This window comes from Schistocerca nitens, chromosome 3 (genome assembly GCF_023898315.1).
Source record: "Schistocerca nitens isolate TAMUIC-IGC-003100 chromosome 3, iqSchNite1.1, whole genome shotgun sequence".
Lineage (NCBI taxonomy): Eukaryota > Metazoa > Arthropoda > Insecta > Orthoptera > Acrididae > Schistocerca > Schistocerca nitens.
Window position 1 is genome coordinate 987,763,001 of NC_064616.1, and position 23,321 is coordinate 987,786,321.

General features: G+C 39.3%; 1 protein-coding gene across 1 annotated transcript in view; it reads right to left on the reverse strand.

Annotated features, from left to right (window-relative positions):
• Positions 1-21,509, reverse strand: part of LOC126248007 (uncharacterized) — a 109,590-nt gene extending 88,081 nt beyond the window's left edge. Inside the window, exon 1 of the mRNA XM_049948589.1 lies at positions 21,477-21,509. The gene's annotated coding sequence lies outside the window, so the exon portion shown is untranslated. The remainder of the gene's footprint in view (positions 1-21,476) is intronic.
• Positions 21,510-23,321: the final 1,812 nt, after the last annotated feature.

Here is a 23,321-nt window from a genome sequence, read left to right on the forward strand (position 1 = left end):
GGACCTTTGCTTTACATGCTCTAGAGTAATTGCCCGCAAAACGCAAAGGTCCTGAGTTCGAGTCTCGGTCCGGCACACAGTTTCAATCTGCCAGGAAGTTTCATATCAGTGCACACTCCGCTGCAGAGTGAAAATTTCATTGTGGAAACATCCCCCAGGCTGTGGCTAAGCCATGTCTCCGCAATATCCTTTCTTTCAGGAGTGCTAGTTCTGCAAGGTTCACAGGAGAGCTTCTGTAAAGTTTGGAAGGTAGGAGACAAGGTACTGGCAGAAGCGAAGCTGTAAGGACAGGGCGTGAGTCATTCTTGGGTAGCTCAGATGGTAGAGCACTTGCCCATGAAAGGCAAAGGTCCCGAGTTTGAGTTTCGGTCCGGCACACAGTTTTAATCAGCCAGGAAGTTCCATATTAGTGCACACTCCACTGCAGTGTTAAAATCTCATTCTGGAAGTTACTTGTAAATGAAGGGAAGACAGTAACAGTGCAGTTCCTGCTTTGCTATAGTGAGAACGTAAATGGTACTAAATTGAGACCTCTATTGGCACTTACTATGTAAATAAATACAAAGTTTTGGGTATTATTGTTGGTGAATACCCATCACAGAAAGAGCACATACGTTATATTTGGAAGAAAATCCGTGGAAATGTGTATCTATTGAAACAGGACTCAGTCTTTCTGGGCCATGATAGCTTCAGGAAAATATATTTTGTATTGATACAACCCCATCTTCAGTATGGTACTGAGATATGGAGCACCAGAAATCTATACAGACAGGCTTCATAGACTAGAAAAAAAGGCAGTAGGAGTGGTAGGTAAGGTAAAAAAGAGAGAGCCTTATAGAGAAATTTTCAGAAAATATAAAATATTTACCATATATTCTATCTATTCCTGCAGGCAATCATGTTAGTGAAACTAAATTCATAACATTAACAGTAATATACATAATGGAAAATCTTCACAGAATTGCAAGTAAAATAAGGTTACAGACCATAATCCACATACAATGGGAATGATTTTTTACAACAGACTACAGTCTGAGCTCCGGATAGCTAATTTAAACACCTTAAATAATAAACTGAAGCTTTTATTAATAGAGAAAATCTGCTTCCAGTAAAAGATTTCAAATTGAAATGTCTCTTTGTAAAACAATGTACATAGCCATAAGTTTGTTTTTGCAAATCAGTATACATTTTTTGGTAGTAATTGCATCTTTATGATGCAACTTGGATGAAATGATACTGTGACAATAGTGTTCATTTACAGTCACACGCTGAAGAAAAGGATTCCTCTCGTAGGAAGAAGATGGGAGCACAATGCACAAGAGAACTCACATACCTCTCTCAGTTAATTTTTGAATCACCTTTCTTTCTTTTTGTTTCAGTCAGTTTTTAGACCCTCAGCAGGAGGGGGGGGGGGGGTGTTCCTATCTCACCACCTCCTTATTATGGCCCTGAACACAAGTAGTTTTTAATGTTTATTGCTGGTAAATTAAAATACTGACTTTGGCTTTTAGTGTGGAATTATATCCACATTAGAAAGAGCTATCAAAGAGGACTTCATAAACATAGTACATGTTGAACTTGATCATACAGGAACAAGATAATAGCACTGAAAATCGCTGTACCTCTGCCAGGTGAAGATATGCCACTAATGTCTACCATACTGTAGCACATGTAAACAGACACATAACTCATGTACAGTTTGTGTGTTTGCCTGAGCACTTGAAGTGCATCAGTCTGCATTGTGAAGCTATTCAGAATGACTGCAAAAGTCAAGAAAGTGGATATGATTTTTGTTTATGACAAATGTTGCCAAATGATTAGAACAGCAGTGCAGTTGGATGCTGAAAGATATCCTGATCATTTCAAGCGCCTAAAATCTGTCTTTCCAAATATTATTAAAAAACTTTCCAGAAACAGTATCTATGAAGAATGAAATACACTAACAAAGAAGAACAGTAACTGGTTAGAGAAATGCAGACAACATTTTAGCAGCAATAACACACAATGTATGATGAGATAAAAGAAATTATTCAGATAGTGAAGGGAGACGAAAATTTAATAGTCATGGATGACTGGAATTCGAGAGTAGGAAAAGGGAGAGAAGGAAACATAGTAGGTGAATATGAATTGGGGCTAAGAAATGAAAGAGGAAGCCGCCTGGTAGAATTTTGCACAGAGCATAACTTAATCATAGCTAATACTTGGTTCATGAATCATGAAAGAAGGTTGTATACATGGAAGAACCCTGGAGATACTAAAAGATATCAGATAGATTATATAATGGTAAGACAGAGACTTAGGAACCAGGTTTTAAATTGTAAGACATTTCCAGGGGCAGATGTGGACTCTGACCACAATCTATTGGTTATGAACTGTAGATTAAAACTGAAGAAACTGCAAAAAGGTGGGAATTTAAAGAGATGGGACTTGGATAAACTGAAAGAACCAGAGGTTGTACAGTGTTTCAGGGACAGCATAAGGGAAGAATTGACAGGAATGGGGGAAAGAAATACAGTAGAAGAAGAATGGGTAGCTTTGAGGGATGAAATAGTGAAGGCAGCAAAGGATCAAATAGGTAAAAAGACGAGGGCTAGTAGAAACACTTGGGTAACAGAAGAAATATTGAATTTAATTGATGAAAGGAGAAAATATAAAAATACAGTAAATGAAGCAGGCAAAAAGGAATACAAACGTCTCAAAAATGAGATTGACAGGAAGTGTAAAATGGCTTAGCAGGGATGGCTAGAGGACAAATGTAAGGATGTAGAGCCTTATCTCACTAGGGCGTAAGACAGATACTGCCTACAGGAAAATTAAAGATACCTTTGGAAAAAAGAGAACCACTTGCATGAATATCAAGAGCTCAGATAGGAAACCAGTTCTAAGCAAAGAAGGGAAATCAGAAAGGTGGAAGGAGTATATAGAGGGTCTATACAAGGGTGATGTACTTGATGAAAATATTATGGAAATGGAAGAGGATGTAGATGAAGATGAAATGGGAGATACGATACTGCGTGAAGAGTTTGACAGAGCACTGAAAGACCTAAGCCGAAACAAGGCCCCCGGAGTAGACAACATTCCATTAGAACTACTGACAGCCTTGGGAGAGCCAGTCCTGACAAAACTCTACCATCTGGTGGGCAAGATGTATGAGACAGGTGAAATAACCTCAGACTTCAAGAAGAATATAATAATTCCAATCCCAAAGAAAGCAGGTGTTGACAGATGTGAAAATTACCGAACTATCAGTTTAATAAGTCACAGCTGCAAAATACTAACGCGAATTCTTTACAGACGAATGGAAAAACTGATAGAGGCCGACCTCGGGGAAGATCAGTTTGGATTCCGTAGAAATGTTGGAACACGTGAGGCAATACTGACTCTACGACTTATCTTAGAAGAAAGATTAAGGAAAGGCAAACCTACATTTCTAGCATTTGTAGACTTAGAGAAAGCTTTTGACAATGTTAATTGGAATACTCTCTTTCAAATTCTAAAGGTACAGGGAGCGAAAGGCTATTTACAATTTGTACAGAAAGCAGATGGCAGTTATAAGAGTTGAGGGACATGAAAGGGAAGCAGTGGTTGGGAAGGGAGTGAGACAGGGTTGTAGCCTCTCCCCGATGCTATTCAATCTGTATATTGAGCAGGCAATAAAGGAAACAAAAGAAAAGTTTGGAGTAGGTATTAAAATCCATGGAGAAGAAATAAAAACTATGAGGTTCGTCGATGACATTGTAATTCTGTCAGAGACAGCAAATGACTTGGAAGAGCAGTTGAACAGAATGGACAGTGTCTTGAAAGGAGGGTATAAGATGAACATCAACAAAAGCAAAACGAGGATAATGGAATGTAGTCAAATTAAGTCAGGTGATGCTGAGGGAATTAGATTAGGAAATGAGACACTTAAAGTAGTAAAGGAGTTTTGCTATTTGGGTAGCAAAATAACTGATGATGGTAGAAGTAGAGAGGATATAAAATGTAGACTGGCAATGGCAAGGAAAGCATTTCTGAAGAAGAAAAATTTGTTAACATCGTGTATAGATTTAAATGTCAGGAAGTCATTTCTGAAAGTATTTGTATTGAGTGTAGCCATTTATGGAAGTAGAACATGGATGATAAATAGTTTAGAGAAGAAGAGAATAGAAGCTTTCGAAATGTGGTGCTACAGAAGAATGCTAAAGATTAGATGGGTAGATCACATAACTAATGAGGATGTATTGAATAGAATTGGGGAGAAGAGGAGCTTGTGGCACAACTTGACTAGAAGAAGGGTTCGGTTGGTAGGACATGTTCTGAGACATCGAGGGATCACCAATTTAGTATTTGAGGGCAGCGTGGAGGGTAAAAATCATGGAGGGAGACCAAGAGATGAATACACTAAGCAGATTCAGAAGGATGTAGGCTGCAGTAGGTACTGGGAGATGAAGAAGCTTGCACAGGATAGAGTAGCATGGAGAGCTGCATCAAATCAGTCTCAGGACTGAAGACCACAACAACTACAACAACAACACACAGTTGCATAAAGACCATAAAGATAAGATAAATCAAGGCTCACACGTAGGCATATAGACAGTCATCCTTCCCTTGATGTATTTGCAAGTGGAACAAGAAAGGAAATAACTAGTAGAGGCACAGGATACAATTCACTAAGCACCATACAGTGGTGCTTAGAACACGTGTAGATGTAGATGTAGTAGTCTACAGGTCACTATGAGGCAGCTTCAGTGAGTGAGTGGGGCGAGCCAAAGGACTGTTCTGAGAACACAACACCATATTTCAACACATTTACCCTTTCCACATTCATCACCACTAACAACTTCATGTCAATGACTTTCAGAATTAATTACAGTTCTCCAAATGGTGTCTACAAAAACTGCAATGTGAGGTGGCATTTCTGTGCATGATTTTGCTCACAAGTGAATCATCATTTACATACTGAGGCTTAATCAATCTTCACAATGTGCACTACAGGTCAGTTGAATATCAGTGCTGGCTAGGGAAGAGGACTGGCAACAGCCTTGGTCTGTCAACATGTAGTGTGAGCTTTACAGGAATCTCTGTTTCGTTTGTAAGACTCTAAATAGTCACAAATATCTACAGCTCCTAAAAGATGTGCTGTCACAGTTATTGAAAGATGTCCAATTAGACCTAAAGCACCCTATGTGATGCCACTAAGTTGTGTATCCCATGCATTCTGCACAGATAATTACAGACCTTCTAAATTGAATAGTTGGATATCGCTGGATTGGTAATTCAGTGATCTACATGCTCACCAGACTTCGCACCTCTGGACTTTTACATGTACAGAAAATTAAAACAAGAGGACTAAAAGTAAACAACAATGACGCCCAAAAAAATAAAATTCCGATGGTGTAATATGTCCAGATGAAATTCAGTGTGCAATAGTGTCTGCCTGGAATTGTTTTCTAGCTTGTGTCAACGCTCAGGGTCTGAACTCTCAATATGATAGTCATAATAATGAACATATTAACCTTACCTGAGTTACGTGTTGGCTTACATTTTGTACAGTAGGGCAGATGCCTGTGGGACTCCTTTTCTGATGACAAGACTGTAGTTAGTGGCACTGTTGTATTATTACTATTTGATCAAGTTCCACACATGCTATGGCAATGAAGTCCTTTTTTAATGCTCTTTTCAATACCACAGCATAAGTCTATAGTACCATTTTAAGGAAAGGAAGTTGGTTTAATAATTCAACACCAACAAATGTTAAAAATTACTTGCATATGTCACAGCACTGTCTGCTATTATTTAGTGAAAACTGTACCTCTATACATTTACTCATTGTGGATTACTGCCATTAAGTTGTGATTCTAGCAGTCTGGTGTAGTGGTTGGTGTCAACAACTACCATTCTGTGGGTCACGAATTCAAATCTGAGCACCAGCCAATATTTTTTTACTCAATAATTATCATTTCTGAAATGTTCTCATTATGTCTTATAGTTGTAGCGTTTGTATATTCTGGTATAGCTGTGGTTTGTATAAATAGCAGCACTATCTGTCCAGAAGTTCATTTATGTTCTGGCCATATTGTGGAGTCAGTAATAAATGTGTTTTCAGTGCTAAGTGTTGTACTTCATTGATAATCCTACCTTCGGATTTGGACTCAATTGTGGTTTTGACGTGAGATGGTTTGTTGAAGATGCAGCTTATTTCAATATGTCTTCATCACCACGGTTCCAATTAGGCAACATAAAAGTCGTCTCCTACATGGACACGAATTGGAATACAAATGGTGCAGCACTCCTAAGATATGTATGTTAAGGAGACTATTGATTCTAAAACTGAAGTAAGTAAGCTGCATCTGAGGTATCCATTAGTGTTTTCCAGAGATGCTGGTGAGGACCTGACAAAATGGCTGAAAGAATTTGACCAAGCCACAATATACAAAAGGTGGGATGACATGATGTGTTTGACTAACATATACTTTTACCTGTATGGCAGATCCCAACAGTGATTTGAGAACAATGAAGAGAAGCTCAATAGCTGGACCAAATTCCAAGCCAAACTAAAGAGAATACTTGGTGACAGTCAGCAGAAGGTCCACATAGTTGAAGAACAACTCAAGAACAAGGCCCATCGTCATAGGGGAATGACATACAGAATGTTTTAGCCCCTATGTCACATTGTGAATATAAATATGGCAGCAGCTGGCAAAATCTCGCACTTGATGAAATGAGTTTGAGAAGACATGTACCCACCTCTTCTGGTAAAGGATGTCATAACAACAAAGTAATTTATCAAGTGGTGCCACCATATCAAGGAACTGTAACAGAAAAGAATTGGGCAAAAGAAGTATGACCGACTCCCAAATGTGGTCCCCATGGCAGCTGTGGAAGACCACCATGACCTTGCCTGTCTCATATGCCAGATAGTAAAAGAAGAGCTGCAGCAATGTATGGAAGTCAGAAATATCAGACCAAGTACAGCACCCACGAATGTGAACCTCATAAATCGTGACGTAATAGAGAACGACGAATAAGAGGTGTATCCGTCTTTCGCACCAATCTCTACCACCAATCAAATGCACAATGAATAATGGACTAGACCAACTTGGACTTCTGTTGCAACTGTCAAATGGGAACCCAGCATCAAACCAGTGAAGGTACAACCAACCGCTCCACCAAATACGAAGCCCCATAAAGAAATGGACAGTTGGAAGGCAGAGAACAACATGGTGGTATGTTTTCACTGTGAATAGTCTGGACACATTGTACACTACTGTAGACAAAGAAGATGAGTGTTCAATCACTATTATGCCATGAGATGTGCGCTATCACAACAATCCTCTTCATACCAGTCAACTGTAGATGATTATAGTCATCTTGTAGGGTGAAGCTCATCACAGTATCCTGGACAACATCACTCTCCAACGTATCATAGCAATATCCCATCACCATAAAGAGAAACTAACCACTCACCTAGCAAAAAAAATTCAGGAGGTGAGGCCACCACAGATAAAAATCCTCCACAGACAACAGTCATCCTAGATGTCAGCAAATTTCAATAACATGATTATTAACAGCCAACCTGTCTGAGCACTAGTTGACTCAGGGTCTTCCTTCCCTGTAATGTGGGATTGTGATCGTCATCAGCTAAAGAAGACTATGTCCGTGAGATAAAGCAATTGTGCTGAAAGCTACAAATGGGAAATATTTCCAGCCAAAAGGAACATGTATAGCAAGAATAATTATCAATGGTAGAACTCAACGCTCCAAATTTGTCATTTTAGCAGAAGCTAGTGATAATGATATCCTCGGATGGAAGCTCTTGCATGCATCACAAGCAGTCATAGGCTACAGAATATCAGATCTCCAGACTGATGAAACAATTCCAAAAAGCTCACATAACATAGATTTCTCCGGGTGGTCGTTTGCCGATGAAAACATTGTTATCCCACCATCGTCAACAAGATGAGTTCTAGTCATCAATAAAGATGCTCAGCTAAACTGTGGAAGTTCTTTACCTACAAAAAACTGCTCAGGCTCACAAAAGAAATCTACTTGCCAGCAATGACCATAATCACTGCAGGCGGCCAAGGAGTACTTTGTATCACTAACTGTCAGCTTCAACTCATCCCTAAAAGTATTTGTATAAGTATAGCTCAACCAGACCAGGAATGGCACCTTAATGTCACCAATGAAGAATCATTCTGCACTACCACTACATGCAACACCAGGGAGGAAGCTACTATCAAACTGCCAATAGTATCTGGCCTCACCAAAGAACAAAGGTGGTTCAAATGGCTCTGAGCACTATGGGACTCAACTGCTGAGGTCATTAGTCCCCTAGAACTTAGAACTAGTTAAACCTAACTAACCTAAGGACATCACAAACATCCATGCCCAAGGCAGGATTCGAACCTGCGACCGTAGCGGTCTTGCGGTTCCAGACTGCAGCGCCTTTAACCGCACGGCCACTTCGGCCGGCTAAGAACAAAGGTAACAAAGGAAATTCATTCTGCATTAATTCACAGATGTTTTCAAATCCAAAGTGGAGAAAAGATAGGCCTAGCAGCACATGGTAAAATGCTGTGTCAATACTGGGGATCATCCATCAATTAGCCAAGGTACATATGGAGTGTCACTGGGTGACCGATAGATAATCCCGGGGGGAAGTGGAGATGATGCTGGAAGATGATATCGCCTTGAACCTTCAGAGAGTCCTTGGTCCTCACCTGTGGTCCTTTTCAAGTGAAACAACAGCTTGTTACATTTCTATGTCACCTGCCAATGGCTAAACAAAATCGTGAAAAAAAAAAAAAAAGGTCTACCCAGTTTCGTCCATTGATGACATCCTGACTGCTTGAAAGGAACGAAGTATTTCTCAACTATGGCCTTGCAGACATGCTAGTGGTGAGTCAATATTTATGCGTCAGACTGGGAAAAGACTGTGTGCATAACATCTGACAGCATCTATGAGTTCAAAGTCATGCTGTCTGGACCAGATAACACTCAGCCACCTTGGAGTGTATGATGGATAACCTGCTGCAAAACCCTACATGGTTTTCTATCATGGATAACACCATAATTTTTTCAAAGACCTTTGAAGAACATTTAAGCTGCTTGTCAGCTGTGTTTAAGTGTGTACATACCGGAGCACTCTGCCTGAACCTGACAAAGTGCCTTTTCATCAGACAAGAAATAAAGATCTTCGGGTACCCAGTTAATGGTGATGAAGGCCACACCAGTTCAGAGAAAATAAGATTTTCTGACTCCTTGGCATATTTGTGAAGTGAAAGTTTTTCTTTAATGTGCTCATACTACCTATGATATGCAAAGGACTTCTGCACCAAGGCACATCCCTTGCATGAACTATTGCGAGGGGACACCAAATTTTCCAGAACGAGATGCAGGAAAGGTCTTCCCTCGGCCCTTAGAAGGCACTAACATCTACAGTTCTAGGATTTTAAGACAAGAATGACAGGTCAGAAGTTCACAATGATGCTAGCAGTTTTGGGATACATATAGTTCTTGTATAAACACAGGAAGGTGCTGAAAAGGTGACACCTTATGATTCCAGGATACTTACTAAGTTCATGATGAACTTCTGTACATTCAAGAAAGAGGGCCTTGCTGTTGTTTGGGGCATCAAGAAGTTCTGTCTCTATTTGGCAAACGATTCACCATCATGGTGTACCAGCATTCTCTACGCTAGCTAACTAGCCAGAAGGATCCGTTGGGTCAACTGGTGAGATGGGTACTGAGACTTCAGTAGTATGATGTCACAGTGGTATACAAAGTCAGACACAAACACAAGGATTCCAACAGTCTTTCACGGACTCCTGTTGTGGAACCCAGCAGGATGGATGAAATATCAGTCATTACTGCATTAAATTACATTGCTGCTGAACAGAGAGAAGATCCACAACTGCTGAAAACCACAGAAGCTTTGAAGAAGGAGGAACCAACCAAAGAAGAATTCCAATTAACAATTGGAACATTGTATAAGAGGAACTATGATTTGGTGGGATGGAAATGGCTGCTCGTCATCCCAATTCATATGTGGCCAGCTTTCCTGAAGTATTTCCATGATTCTCCAATGTCTGGTCACCTGTGATTCATGAAAATTCACCAAACAGTGGCAGGAGAACACATATGTAAAGGTATCACAGTTTTCAAACTTTCAGAGCGAGTGACTCCTGCTTCTGGGAGAGGGGATGAAGGGAAAGGAAGAAGGGTGCATGAAAAGAGCTGTTGAGGTTTGGTAATAGGGGTAGAGTTCAGGAAAGTCGCCCAGAACCCCAGATCAGGAGAGACATACTGGAGAGGATGAGAAGGAAAGGCTCTTTCCTTCTCATCCCATCCAGTAAGTCTCCCCTGATCTAGGCTTCTCTTCCAAGCTCTAACATTTTCCTAAGCCTCATCCATCCTTTACCTTCACCCCTCTTCCTTCCACTTCAAGCCTTCTGCCAGAATAAGGAGTCACTGGCTCTGAAAGCTTCTGAACTGTAATACCTTTTACGTGTGTGTACTCCTGCTGCTGCTATACAACTACTTATATTATCAAAAACTGATTATTTTCATTGATATTCCAGACAGAATCAGATGCAGGTATCACTGGCCAAGTCTCTACTGATCCAATTACACACTACATGAGCCACTGAAGGAACACCAAGGATGGTACCACTTGCTGCAGTTATCTCTGGGATATCTGGTACCAATCCTGGCTGCAGCAGCACCAATCCACCAGACTGGAATCAACCTGTTGGACAAGTTCCTCCAGTAAACAAATGGGAGTTAAGTGTACAATAGTTTGCACTGACTACCTCACCTGCTACGCTGTCACCAAAGCTGTACCAACTGCCATAGCTTCAGAAATTGAATTCACTTCTATAAAAAATTAATTTGAAGCATGGAGCACCATGTGTGATGATCTGTGATTGTGGGAAGCTTTTCCTGTCCAGAGTACTACCCAAGGTGATTACACTTTGTGACATCACTCACAGGATGACAAGTGCCCACCACTCACAGATGAATGGCCTAACAGAATTCTTTAATACGACATTGGCAGATATGCCCTCAATGTATTTTAATGATGAACAGAGAGATTTGGATACAATATTGCCCATCAGTATATTCTCATATAACAAAATGAAGCAAGATACTAAAGGCTTAACACTGTTCTTGGTACTTCATGGTTGCGAGGTCAAAATGTCAATTGATACACTGTCTGGATGACTACTTCAAACACCTTATTACCAGGAATGAATAAAGAGGCAGCTGGCTTACATACAGTCCCTGGACAGCAATAAAAAACATTGATAGTGCTTTAGTGCCAAATACCAGCTGGTGAGATGCAGCCTGGGACACTTGATATGGATTTTTACACATGTGCTAAAAGTGAGGCTATCCAAACAGTTAACTAATTTGCTACTCTGGTCTACATCATATATCACATATGAAGTTGAAGCTTATGACCTTTCATCAAGTAGATGAAAGTGCAGAGATGTCATCCGTGTCCTCCACATCAAGTCCTACCGCAGTCTTGAGGGGCATATCGATAATGGGAGCTTCAAGGAAACTGAAGACCAGCTCAACAATCATGAATCTCTGATGGGAGGGGCTATCTTCAAAGCTTAACATAGAGAAGAGGATATGACAACACAACCACCAACATTGCCATACAGGGTGCCATTAACAAGCTCTATATCCAGGATGCTGTTGTTGGTCCCAATGAGAAATTTTGAATCAGAGGGTCACAGTTTCTCCAGGAGAGGGAGCAATGCTGCAAGTTGTGATGCTACCAGTGTGGTGTAGTGGTTAGTGTCACTGACTAGTGTGCTGTAGGTCACCAGTTGAAATGTGCCCACCAGCCATTACTTGTTATTTAGCAATTATCATTTCAAGAAGTTTCTCAAAAAATCTCATATTTGCAATGTTTGTGTATTCTAGAATATTTGATGTTTGTATAAATAGCAACAGTCTGGAATATCTGATGTTTGTTTAAACTGCAGCACTCTGCATGCAGGAATTCAGTTCTGTTCTGGCTTTAAATTGGTGTCAGTAATAAACATATTTCACTGACAACCCTGTCTTTAGATTTGGACTTGACCGTGGTTTCGACATGACAGTATTTTGGGTGGCTTATCTTAGTTGTCTTACCATGTATAGCATAACAAAGAGTAGCAGGTATTAAGAACATTTCAGTGTTGGGCAAATTTTTTTCATACATACTACAGAGAGAATCTATAACTCATAATACTGCCTCAAGTCTCAAATATAATGACTTTTTTTTGTAGTCTAATATGTGGGAGAGTGACTTAGTTATTTACTTTACCCTGTTATGTCTGAATACAATCCTGTATCATCTCCAATAATTGATTGTCCGAATCATAGTACAGTATGGTGACGTTGTGGAATATCCAGGACTATTCTCATGGCAAGATCCTAATGTAAGTGGTTTGATATTGCTTTTTTTTATGACTTTTGCACAATGTTCCAGATGTGTAACTCTGACATAGATGATGATTATGCATGAGTATGGAAATGAAAGAGAGGTGGAGACTTTACTTCTGAACAGTACTGCAATTTTAGCACCAACAGGAATTCCAAACTTAATGTTCGTTCTTACAAATGAATCACCAACGATGTCACATCCCCTCACAAACTTCATTAACTACTGGGAGAGTTTTGGGGACTCAGGACTGTAGTCCACAGTATGGCCATGAAGCAAAAAATGTCATCACTTTATTTGTGTTTATCAGCCAATTACTGATTATGAAAATGTCTTTTACTGGTACAACTGTCAACCTCTGAGTTCGGTGCTACTGTACTAACATGTATTAGAATTAGTGGTCTAGGTATGTACTGCACTAAGGCATCAAGGCCTAGATGTTTAGTCTATTAGTCAAACACCCATCTGAATGAAATAGTGAATGTAAATTTTATGATTTTTATCCAACTGAAATCAATTGTATTTCTACAGCTAAACTGCTCATCACAAACACCAGTAAAGTGCTTGGCAGACAATACTTTTTACTGGAGTATACACAAGTCTTTTCTTTTTCATTTACAGGCAAATGGAATGAAGGAAGATTAAAGTTTAATGTCCCACTAGCTGCATGGTCATTAGAGACAGAACACATGCTCAGATTATGAAAGGATGGTGAAGGAAATCGGCCATGCCCTTTTCAAAGGAACAATCCTGGTCTTTACATGAAGTGATTTAGGAAAATGAGATTTGCAATAGAAGCATGACACAAATCTCTGCAAATGGATTCCCATGTGATGTTTTGTTATTGAAATTTTATCTTCATGTCCCCATACCATATTTTCTGCTCCCAAGTCATTGGCGGACTAATGATTAGTGTCACTTCCTCTAGATCACATAGTCCCTGGTTCCATTCCCAGCCAGGTCAAAGATGACTTTGCTGGGGACAGCATGTTTGTGTCATCCTAATCATTTCACCTCACCATCTTCTATGGCAAGGTGCATAAGTAGAATCAAATAGAAAGTTTTTGCCCAAGAGGCCAGATAACACCAGATGGGGTCTGCTGGCCAATAATGCAATATGTTCATTTCATTTCATTGGGGAGAGCTATTATTCCTAACTTCTGTCAATCCATCTTACAAATAAAGTAGCTGTTTCTTAAATTAATATAATATTTAAAATAACTCAAGCAACATAAAACTTGAAATGCCCACCTGGTAATTTATCCCAAGTCTCTATATATTAAGACTTCAGATATAATGAATTAGTGTGTTCCTACACTTTACCAGTAAGCTCTGCCATGTTCATACTGGCAACGGTTATTAATTTGAATTAGAGTGCTCCAAATCAAATGCAATTGCATCCATCACAAAAAGAAACAAGGAAATTATTGTGAACTGAACAGAAAGATTTTTGTCCTCTTCATTATTATGCATAATATTTCACTTTCAGTCTTCTCTCTTTCTGAAGTTTCCTAAGCAGGTGTTTGATGGGTGGTGAGCATGTTCCTGTATCTTCTGGTTTAAAGATTTCTCGGCAATTCTGTGACATCCTCACACTTAAAATCAGTCTTTCATAATTTTGTACAATATTTTCCTAAACATGGTTGAAAGGCTCTTAGTCTGATCTAACACATATACAACATAAACTTACATTGTCCATATTAGACTGTGGTTTGGAAATTGTGACTTTTATGAGATTAAAAACAAATTAAAACAATTATCTGTATCAGTCACTTTTATTTTCTCCCAATATGTATTTTGAGGGTTTACACCCTCATCTTCAGGTGGATCAGTAGACATGCACCATTCTCACAAGATGGCATTGTGAATAGATGTGGTTGTAAATCGTTCTCTAGAAATCAGAAATATATTTAATCTTTTATGTGTATGTTGCAACGAAGTGATGGCACAGGTATCAGATTGTGTGCAGTAACACACGTGTGGGCTCACATTTTGTGTTTGGTGAGTGTAGGCACAGTAACTAAAGCATGTGACTGTGACATGGAAACATGCAACCCTCAAGAAACTGCTGTTAAGAGGTTTTCTCTTGGAGTAGAAGAAAGTACTGCTGATGCACTTCAACAGAAACTTATGGCAGCAAAAAGGTTTGTTTGTAATTTGGAGACAGTCGTAAAATCACTCACAGTGAAAATGTCTAGTGATGGTACTGGTAGTGAAAATGAGAACTGTTGCATTGTGCTGAAAGCACTTTCAAGTGAGAAACAATACCAGCAAGTGTTTACAGTGGCCGTGTCTACCAAAAACAGTCCTGAAGTGATTTCAGATGATAAATGTCCCCATACGATAACTCAAACATTGCGAAAACCAAGTGATTCTTTAGATACTGTAAATATTCCCATGAATGTTACAGAAGTACATAAAATTGAATAACAAGGACAGTATGTTTCCCCATGGCAACATGAAGTGCCATGACATAAGTTATAACGACAGAAGAGTGCTAGTTTTAGTTGATAGCCATCCATGGATGAAATATTTTGAAGATGCTTAGTGAAATGAACATTAACATAACATCATTCATAAAACAAAGTGCACCTATGTATGAAGTAACAAAGGACTGCTGTACACTATTGGAGACACTCACAAAAAATGATGTTGTTATCTTAATTGGAGGTTCTAATGATGTGTACCATAATAATGCTAAACAGGCTGTCAGAGAAGCAGTGAAAGCCCTAAGCAATTTATGAAATGTAAACATGATCGTCTCGAGCATGCCAACAAGATATGACTTCCAGAATGAGATTTTCACTCTGCAGCGGAGTGTGCGCTGATATGAAACTTCCTGGCAGATTAAAACTGTGTGCCCGACCGAGACTCGAACTCGGGACCTTTGCCTTTCGCGGGCAAGTGCTCTACCAGAAGAAAAGCTGGCAGAAGTAAAGCTGTGAGTACCGGGCGTGAGTCGTGCTTCGGTAGCTCAGATGGTAGAGCACTTGCCCGCGAAAGGCATAGGTCCCGAGTTCGAGTCTCGGTCGGGCACACAGTTTTAATCTGCCAGGAAGTTTCAAGATATGACTTAATTCCTACATCATGCGTCAACAAAGAAATCGAAAATACTAATAGGAAACTACAGAAAATTGCTACAGCATTTCCTAATTCATCTTTCCTCGAATGTCATTCCCATTAAAGGGCTCATTATACCAGGCATAGTATGCATATAAATAATAAGGTAAAGCGATTTATGTGTAATCAAATTAGAGAACATATTAGTAGCATAACTAAGGGAAGCAAGTCAAAACTGTCGAAATGGTAATACAAGGACATCCTGGTGCTGAAAATGCAAAGGAGAAAAATAACTTGTCAGCTGGTGTACAAATCAAAATGCTAGGTCCATTTAAAACACTCTTCTATGCTGAAGTTGTGATTTCACCTACAAGATTAACATCATCTGCAGAAGAAAAAGATGTGACATCTATGAGAAAAATGGAAATTCCAAATTCAAAAAATGGGAAGAAATCTTCATCAAGCAATCCAAATAAAAGGTTGTTGGGCAGAAGGAATACTGAGCCTCCTTCACATCTCAAGGATTTTTTATGTGTGGGCCTGAAGAAAAAAAGGGACAACAGTAGGTAGTATCATTGGATTCTCAGTCAGGTAGCAACAGCACTAATAGAATAAAAAAGCATTTCATCTAAATATGGGAAGCCTCTTAAGTAAAACAGGTCAACTACTTATTAACATTAATGAAAAGGACTGTATAAATATTGCTCAGGTTTTGTGCTTAACTGAACACCATGCTGTTGATAAATGTGCCTTGCCATCTATAGTAAGTTATAGTTTACTAACAAAATACTGTAGGAAAAGTAAAGACAAAGGTGGAGTAACAATTTATGTTAAGGATAGTATAGCATACAAAGCTATAAATATTAAGAAATACTCTGTGGAACAACAATTTGAGGCATGTGCAACTGAAATAATAACTAATTTCTACACAATAATAGTGCTGGCTGTCTACATGGCACCTTCAGGTGACATAAAAACTTTTCTACATATAATAGAACTCCTCCCGTCAGGGTTACATGCAAGAGCCTAGGTTATTGTAGTTTAGACGATTTTGATATAAGCTTTTTGACAGAAAATATGAATAAAATAATCTGATATCGGTAATAAATTTTCCAACAAGAATTACATCTGAGTCCCAAACTATGACAGATAACATTCTTTTAGGTGAAAGTAGACATCAGAATGATACTATCAGGCAGTTTATAAGTGGGCTTTCAGATCATGATGGACAAATTCTCATTCTTTATGACGTTAATCTGTTTAAAAAACAATTTTCCTCAATGGGAGCTCATAAGAGTAATGAACCAAGAGGCAAAAGAAACTTTCAACCATAAGTTGTAACAAATGGATTGGCCTTCAGTATGTAGCCTTGATAATACTGACTCCAAATTTAACTGTTTTATACACGAATTCTTAACTCTTTTTGAAGAAATATTTCCACACAAATGGGTCAAAAACAGTGCTTCCAATTCTGTAAGTAAGCCTTGGATTACAAAAGATATAAAATAGTCATGCAAAACCAAAAGGGAAACGTATGCTGCAATAAGATTATCTAAAGATGTAGAAAAATGGGAACACTATAGATTATACTGTAAAATTTTAAAGAAACTAATACAGAAATCAAAAGCCCTTTATTATGAGAAGAAAATGGATAATTCTAATAATGAAATAAAAACAATTTGGAGCATTGTAAAAAAAGAAATAGGAAGTGATACAACAAGCACAGAAGATGTAAATGGAGGAACACCACTAAATAACCCAAAAAGTGTGGCTGAGGTTTTCAATACACACTTCCTATCAGTTACTCAACAGATTGGTTGCAAGCTGATGTTGATGAAGCCGTAACTCTTTGTCAAGCTGTATATTCAAACACAATTCCAGAAACACACCTTAACCCCGTCACTGTAGACGATATTCAAAACATCATCATGTCTCTAAAAAGTAAGAACTCTGCAGGGGTTGTTAATCATTCTGATAATTTATCGAAATATTCTTGTGTGTGGATAAGGGACATTCTCTGTCATATTTTCAAAGTATCCCTTCAAAAAAGTGTTGTTCCCAGTACGCTGAAGTATGCCATTCTGAAGCCCCTATACAAAAAGGGTGATAAAACTGAATTAGTCAACTACCAACCTATCTCTCAGATTACAGCTTTTTCTAAAATTCCGGAAAAACTAAAAAATGTAAGAATTACTGATCATCTCATGAATGGGGTTCTCAGGAAGAGCCAATTTGGCTTTCAAAAGGGCCGTAACAGAAGACACAATGTATGCACTTGGAAATGAAGTCCTAGAAACCCTTAATGAGAACATCTAGCAATTTTTGTCTTCTGTGATTTGTCTAAAGCATTTGACTGTGTTGATCACCAGATTCTCTTGCCAAAAGTAAAATTAGTAAGAATAAGTGGTGTTGCAGGTAATTAGCTACAGTCGTATCTCCAAGACAGAAAAGAAAAACTTGTCTTGAATAGCTCAGGTAGAGTATGTGATATTTCTGTACATTCTGAATGGACTTCCATTACATGTGGAGTGCCTCAGGGCTCAATTCTTGGACCACTATTATTCTTCACTTTTATAAATGATTTACCATCATGTACAAGCCTCCCGTGTAAATTTACTTTATTTGCAGATGATACCACAATTTCTGTGAGCAGTAGAACAGATAGGAATCTTGAGGAATCCATTAATCACATACTATCAGATGTGGTTAAATTGATCAAGGTGAATGGTCTCTCATTAAATTCCAGTAAGACCAATTTTATTCAGTTCTGTACAAAAACAGCAAAAGAGAGAGAACTAAGTGTGACATGTGGTAATCAGCCAATAGAAAGAATGGAAACAACAAAATTTCTTGGACTTTACATTGACAAGAAAATGAACTGGTCTCCACTTATTATAGATCTCTGTAACAGGCTTAGCTCTGCTACGTTTGCTTTACGGGTTGTCACTACATGTATTAAACCTAACACTGCAAAAGTGGCATATTATGGCTATTTTCACTCACTCATTGAATACGACATTACTTTTGTGGCAACCAGCCACTACCAAGGAAGGTGTTCATTGCTCAGAAGCGAGCTTTAAGAGTTATATGTGGATTACGCCCAAGAGACTCATGTAGAAATAGCTTTCAAAATATACACAACTACGTGCCAATATATTTTTTCACTTGTGTGTGTTGTCTATAAAAATATAGAGATGTTTCCACCAAACAATAACTATCACGAGCATAACACATGGAGGAAGAATGACAAACACGATGAGCAAAGAAATTTGGGCTTGGTGCAAAAGGGTGTCCACTACACTGGAACAAAACTATTCAGTGCTCTTCCACCTAAAATAAAGACAGAGATTCATAACGAGAGTACCGTATTTACTCGAATCTAAGCTACATTTTTTTACGGTTTTTGTAATCCAAAAAAACCGCCTGAGGCTTAGAATCGAGTGCAAAGTAAGCAGAAGTTCTGAAAAATGTTGGTAAGTGCCGCCACAACTAACTTCTGGCGTCGAATGTATGTAGCGCTACACAGGCATGCATTGCAGGCACAAAGATAAATACTGGCGCCAAAACCTCTGCGTCAGAAAATAAATTAAAAAAAAAAAAGGGTAGAAGACGAGCTTTTTTCTCCGCCTCGAGTTTCGACAACTGCATTTTCATACATTATCCAACGAAGTAAATAGAAATTCCGTATTGTTCATCTTCGAATGTAGCAGCCTTTCAAATATTCGTAACAACAAAAATAAATTTCTTTACACAAAAATACCAACAATGCACAAGACTTTAGGACTGCTGTACGAGTTGATACGCTGGCGCTCATTAAGATTTCACGTAGCGGCACATATTGCTTCGTGGAATTTTGTGAAATGCTTGTTGGCGTTAGTGAACCATAATGAAACGCTTTCATTACAGTGCCAAATTCAAGCGGGGAGTTATTTCTTTAGCGGAACAAGGTTCTAATCGTGCTGCAGGTCTGCGATACAGGATTGATGAGAGCAACGTCAGGTGATGGCGACTGAAGAGAGACAAATTATTTGAATGTTCAAGTAGCAGGAAAGTATTTAGTGGGCCAAAGTGTGGACGATATCATGCACTAGAAGTGATTTTAAATGAATTTGTTAAGGAATAGTGTCAGAGATTCCTGCCTGTGAACGCAGAAGTTTTAAAAATTAAGGCACATGAAATGCATGCTAGAGCGCAAAAAATCGAAAATTTTAAGTTTAGTCGCAGCTGGATTGATCTATTTATGAAGCGCTGTGGTTTTTCACTTCGGAGGCGAACTTCAGTTGCACAGAAGCTGCCGAAAAATTATGAAGAAAAACTTGTGGAATTTCAGCGCTTCATAATTAGGCGGCACACAGAAAAGCAATACCTTCTTGGTCAGATAGGAAATGCTGACCAAACTCCCGTATATTCTGACATGCCGTCAAATTATACGTTTAACGCCAAAGGAAAGAAAGACATAAGTGTTCTTACATCAGAGGGTGAAAAACAGATGTCCGCCATGCTTGCTTGCACAGCAGATGGACATAAATTACCCCCATTCACAGTTTTCAAGCGAAAGACTTTACCGAAATCGGAAGTGTTTCCAAAAACTGTAATTGTAGGAGCAAACGAAACTGGGTGGTTTTCGGAGGACATGGTGCTTGAATGGATTTGGCGTTTGTAGAATCGTCGTCCTGGCGCAATGCTTGGTTTACGCAGTCTGTTGGTATTAGATGCGTACGCAGGCCATACAACACCTGCAGTAAAACGAAAATTAGAGGAAAGCAAAAGGGACTTGGCAGTAATTCCAGGCGGGATGACGTCAGTTCTGCAACCACTTGACGTCTGTTTGAATAAACCATTTAAGGGCAAGCTTAAACGCATGTACACAGGCTGCCTTTCGAAAAGCGACAGACAACTGACGCCAACAGGACGTGTACAACGGTGACAAGAGATGGTTGCTAATAGGAAATTTTATGAATCGTGAAACCCATGCAGTTATGTAGTATTCTCTTCACCATAAGAATAATACGTATGTAAACATTATGCCATGTATTCTTTCGTGTTTGCTGTTATCTCATTTAAATCCTGTCTTCCTAATAAACTACGAAACTAGAGTGAGGCAACAGCAAACGCAGAAGAATATACGTATCATGTCATGTTTACATTCGTATTATTCTTATGCTGAATAGTGATACAGTCAGAAATAAAGCACGGGAACTGACTAGATTTTTAAATCTAAGATGACTCCAATTTCTGTGCAGAATGTAATGTAATAAAGAGGCGTCTGCAAAGATTTTCAAACGGAGAAAAATTTTTTGCTTAACTCTCGTTCAAAACATCTTTCATACGCAGTCTATTATTTGGTTCCTGTTGGTCATTGTCAAAGAAAGCAGCAGTGTAAGTAACAACAAATAGCAGTCCCTTGCCATTGTTTCGCTAATGTGACAATTCATTCTTTTTATTGTAAGCGGCGGTAGAGCGCACAAAAGCTAGCCATGCTGCGAGCGGCAACAGGTCGTATACAGTCATTATCTGAATGCAACAAACAGTGCATGACAAGGTACGATAGTGCATTTTCAGTTTAGGGTGACGTAAACACCTACAACAAAGAGAACGGCACTTATCAGATCAAAGCAAAATAAGCAATCTATTCAAACCAGACGAAGCACGTGAAAAAGGAAGGGTACCCGTATAAATACGGACGGAGCGCCTGACGCATAGCAATGGCTACCTGGTAAAGCTTAACTACTACTTGCGACTCGAGCCAAACTGCTGTAGCTGTATCTTCATCCATTCGACCTAAACTGTGTCTCATGTTACAATGGACGAACTTTGTTTCGATTTGGAGGTGCGGTCTAAAACTTTTCTCTCCCCTTGAATTTCGAGTCTCAAATTTCAGGTGCGGCTTAGATTCGAGTGCGGCTTAGATTCGAGTAAATACGGTAAGTTTAAGAAAGCATTAAGAATATTTATGCTAGAAAAAGGTTTTTAGAGTCTAGATGAGTAAGCAGACCGAAAATGGAATGGCAGCACTCCAGTAGGTCGCGGCGAGCAGGTGCAGACTGCCTGTAACCGCCGGTGGAGGGGGAAGGCAACAGACATAAATACTGGGCCAGGTCCACTCGAGGAGCAGTCTCAGGTTACAAGCTACGTTACTGAAATATCATGCAAGAATGACGCTGTTATCCAGCAGAACACCTGACAACCCAAGATGTCATTAGCTCGCTGGGGAAGTCTCAAGAGTTACAACTGTCTGTATACTTCCATACAAGCCCTGATTTGGTTGGCAACGCTGCGCCGACGCGGACTCTTCGAGTATTTGCTGCATTAAATAATTATAAAAAACGTTGTTATTAAGCTGTTTTTAAACATTTAGAGTTGTTATAAATATAATCTAAGTGTTGTTAAATTAGTAGGAGTGTTAGTGAAGTATAAAATAAGATTAAACGGGGTAAGAAGCGTATTTTTCTTCTCGCGCCTGTAGCACGAATCCTAGGCCTAACTTCACGCGTGCGAATCGTAAGTAAGCAGTGAATTAAACTTATAGGTAAACGTTTCCTGAGGGTATAAATATAATATAAGTGTTGTTACATTAGTGGAAGTGTTAGTGAGGTGTTAGAAGATTAAACGGAGTAAGAAGTTTATTTTCCTTCTCGCGCCTATTGCACGGATTTTAGGCTTAATTTCAAGCACGCGTATCGTAAGTAAACAGTGACTTAAACTTATATGTAATCACCAGTTTTTTTATTCAGTAATCTTTCAATTTATTTATATCTGCTTGAATAGTTTCTAGGGTCCTTTGTTCACGTTTTAGTCAGTACTTAAATCAGTTTATACGATTTCTGTTTTTACCATGAGTGAGAAGTGTGTTACATGCCGTAGGATCGTTAGTTCCGGGGTGTGGTGTGATGGGTGCTGTAGTTTCTTTCATTGGGGCGAATACAGTGGCGTGGGAAATGGGGACATAAATGAGGCTCACCAGTGGTATTGTAGGATCTGCAGTAGAGACAAGAAAATACTGGAACAGGGTAGGAAAATTGCAGCTCTTCAAGCTGACTTAGACAAGGCAAGGGAGGAACTGGACAGGTTAAAGAGGGAGAAGGATGAACAGAGGTGGGAAGTGGCAACAGGTAATAGGGGGAACAGGCAAAGGAGAGCTTCAGACAGCTTTGCCATAAATCTTGAAAATAGATTTGACCTGTTGCCTCAGTCAGAATCGGATGAGCCTCATGTAGCTGAAGCCGTAGAAAGGGCACAACAAGCTTTCAAGGACTTGAAAAAGGTAGGGAAATTTATAAAGGAAAAGAAAGTTCTGTTGTTAGGTTGCTCCCATGGTAGATGTGTTGGCTAACTACTGCAGGAAAATCTAGGTCCAGAGTACCAGGTCACAAACTTTAGTCTAGTGCAGATCTGGGTCAGGTAACAGAGGATGTAGGTTCTTTGTGCAAAGATTTCACGAAGGAGGATGCCGTGGTTATAGTGGGTGGTCCGGGAAATAGCATTGACAGAGACTCTGAATATTCCATAGAGAGTGACCTGGTGAAGATAGCATCAGCAACGAAGCATACGAGTGTGGGATTTGTGTCTGTGTTGAGATGCCATGATCGGCCTCATTTTAACTCTTCCGTCGGGAGGGTGAACTTGGAGTTGGAGTGGCTGCTTAGGACGGATATAGGGTCCCATACTGGTTTGATTCCTGTGGATGCTATCGATAGGTAGGACTACACTAGGCATGGCCTTCACCTCAATAGGAAAGGGAAGGCGAAAACTGTCTGGGTTGAAAGCAGAAAACGTAAGGGGGGGCACTGTCACAAGTGGTAAAATACCAGTGGTCACAGGTGTCAGAGGGATGCCTTTT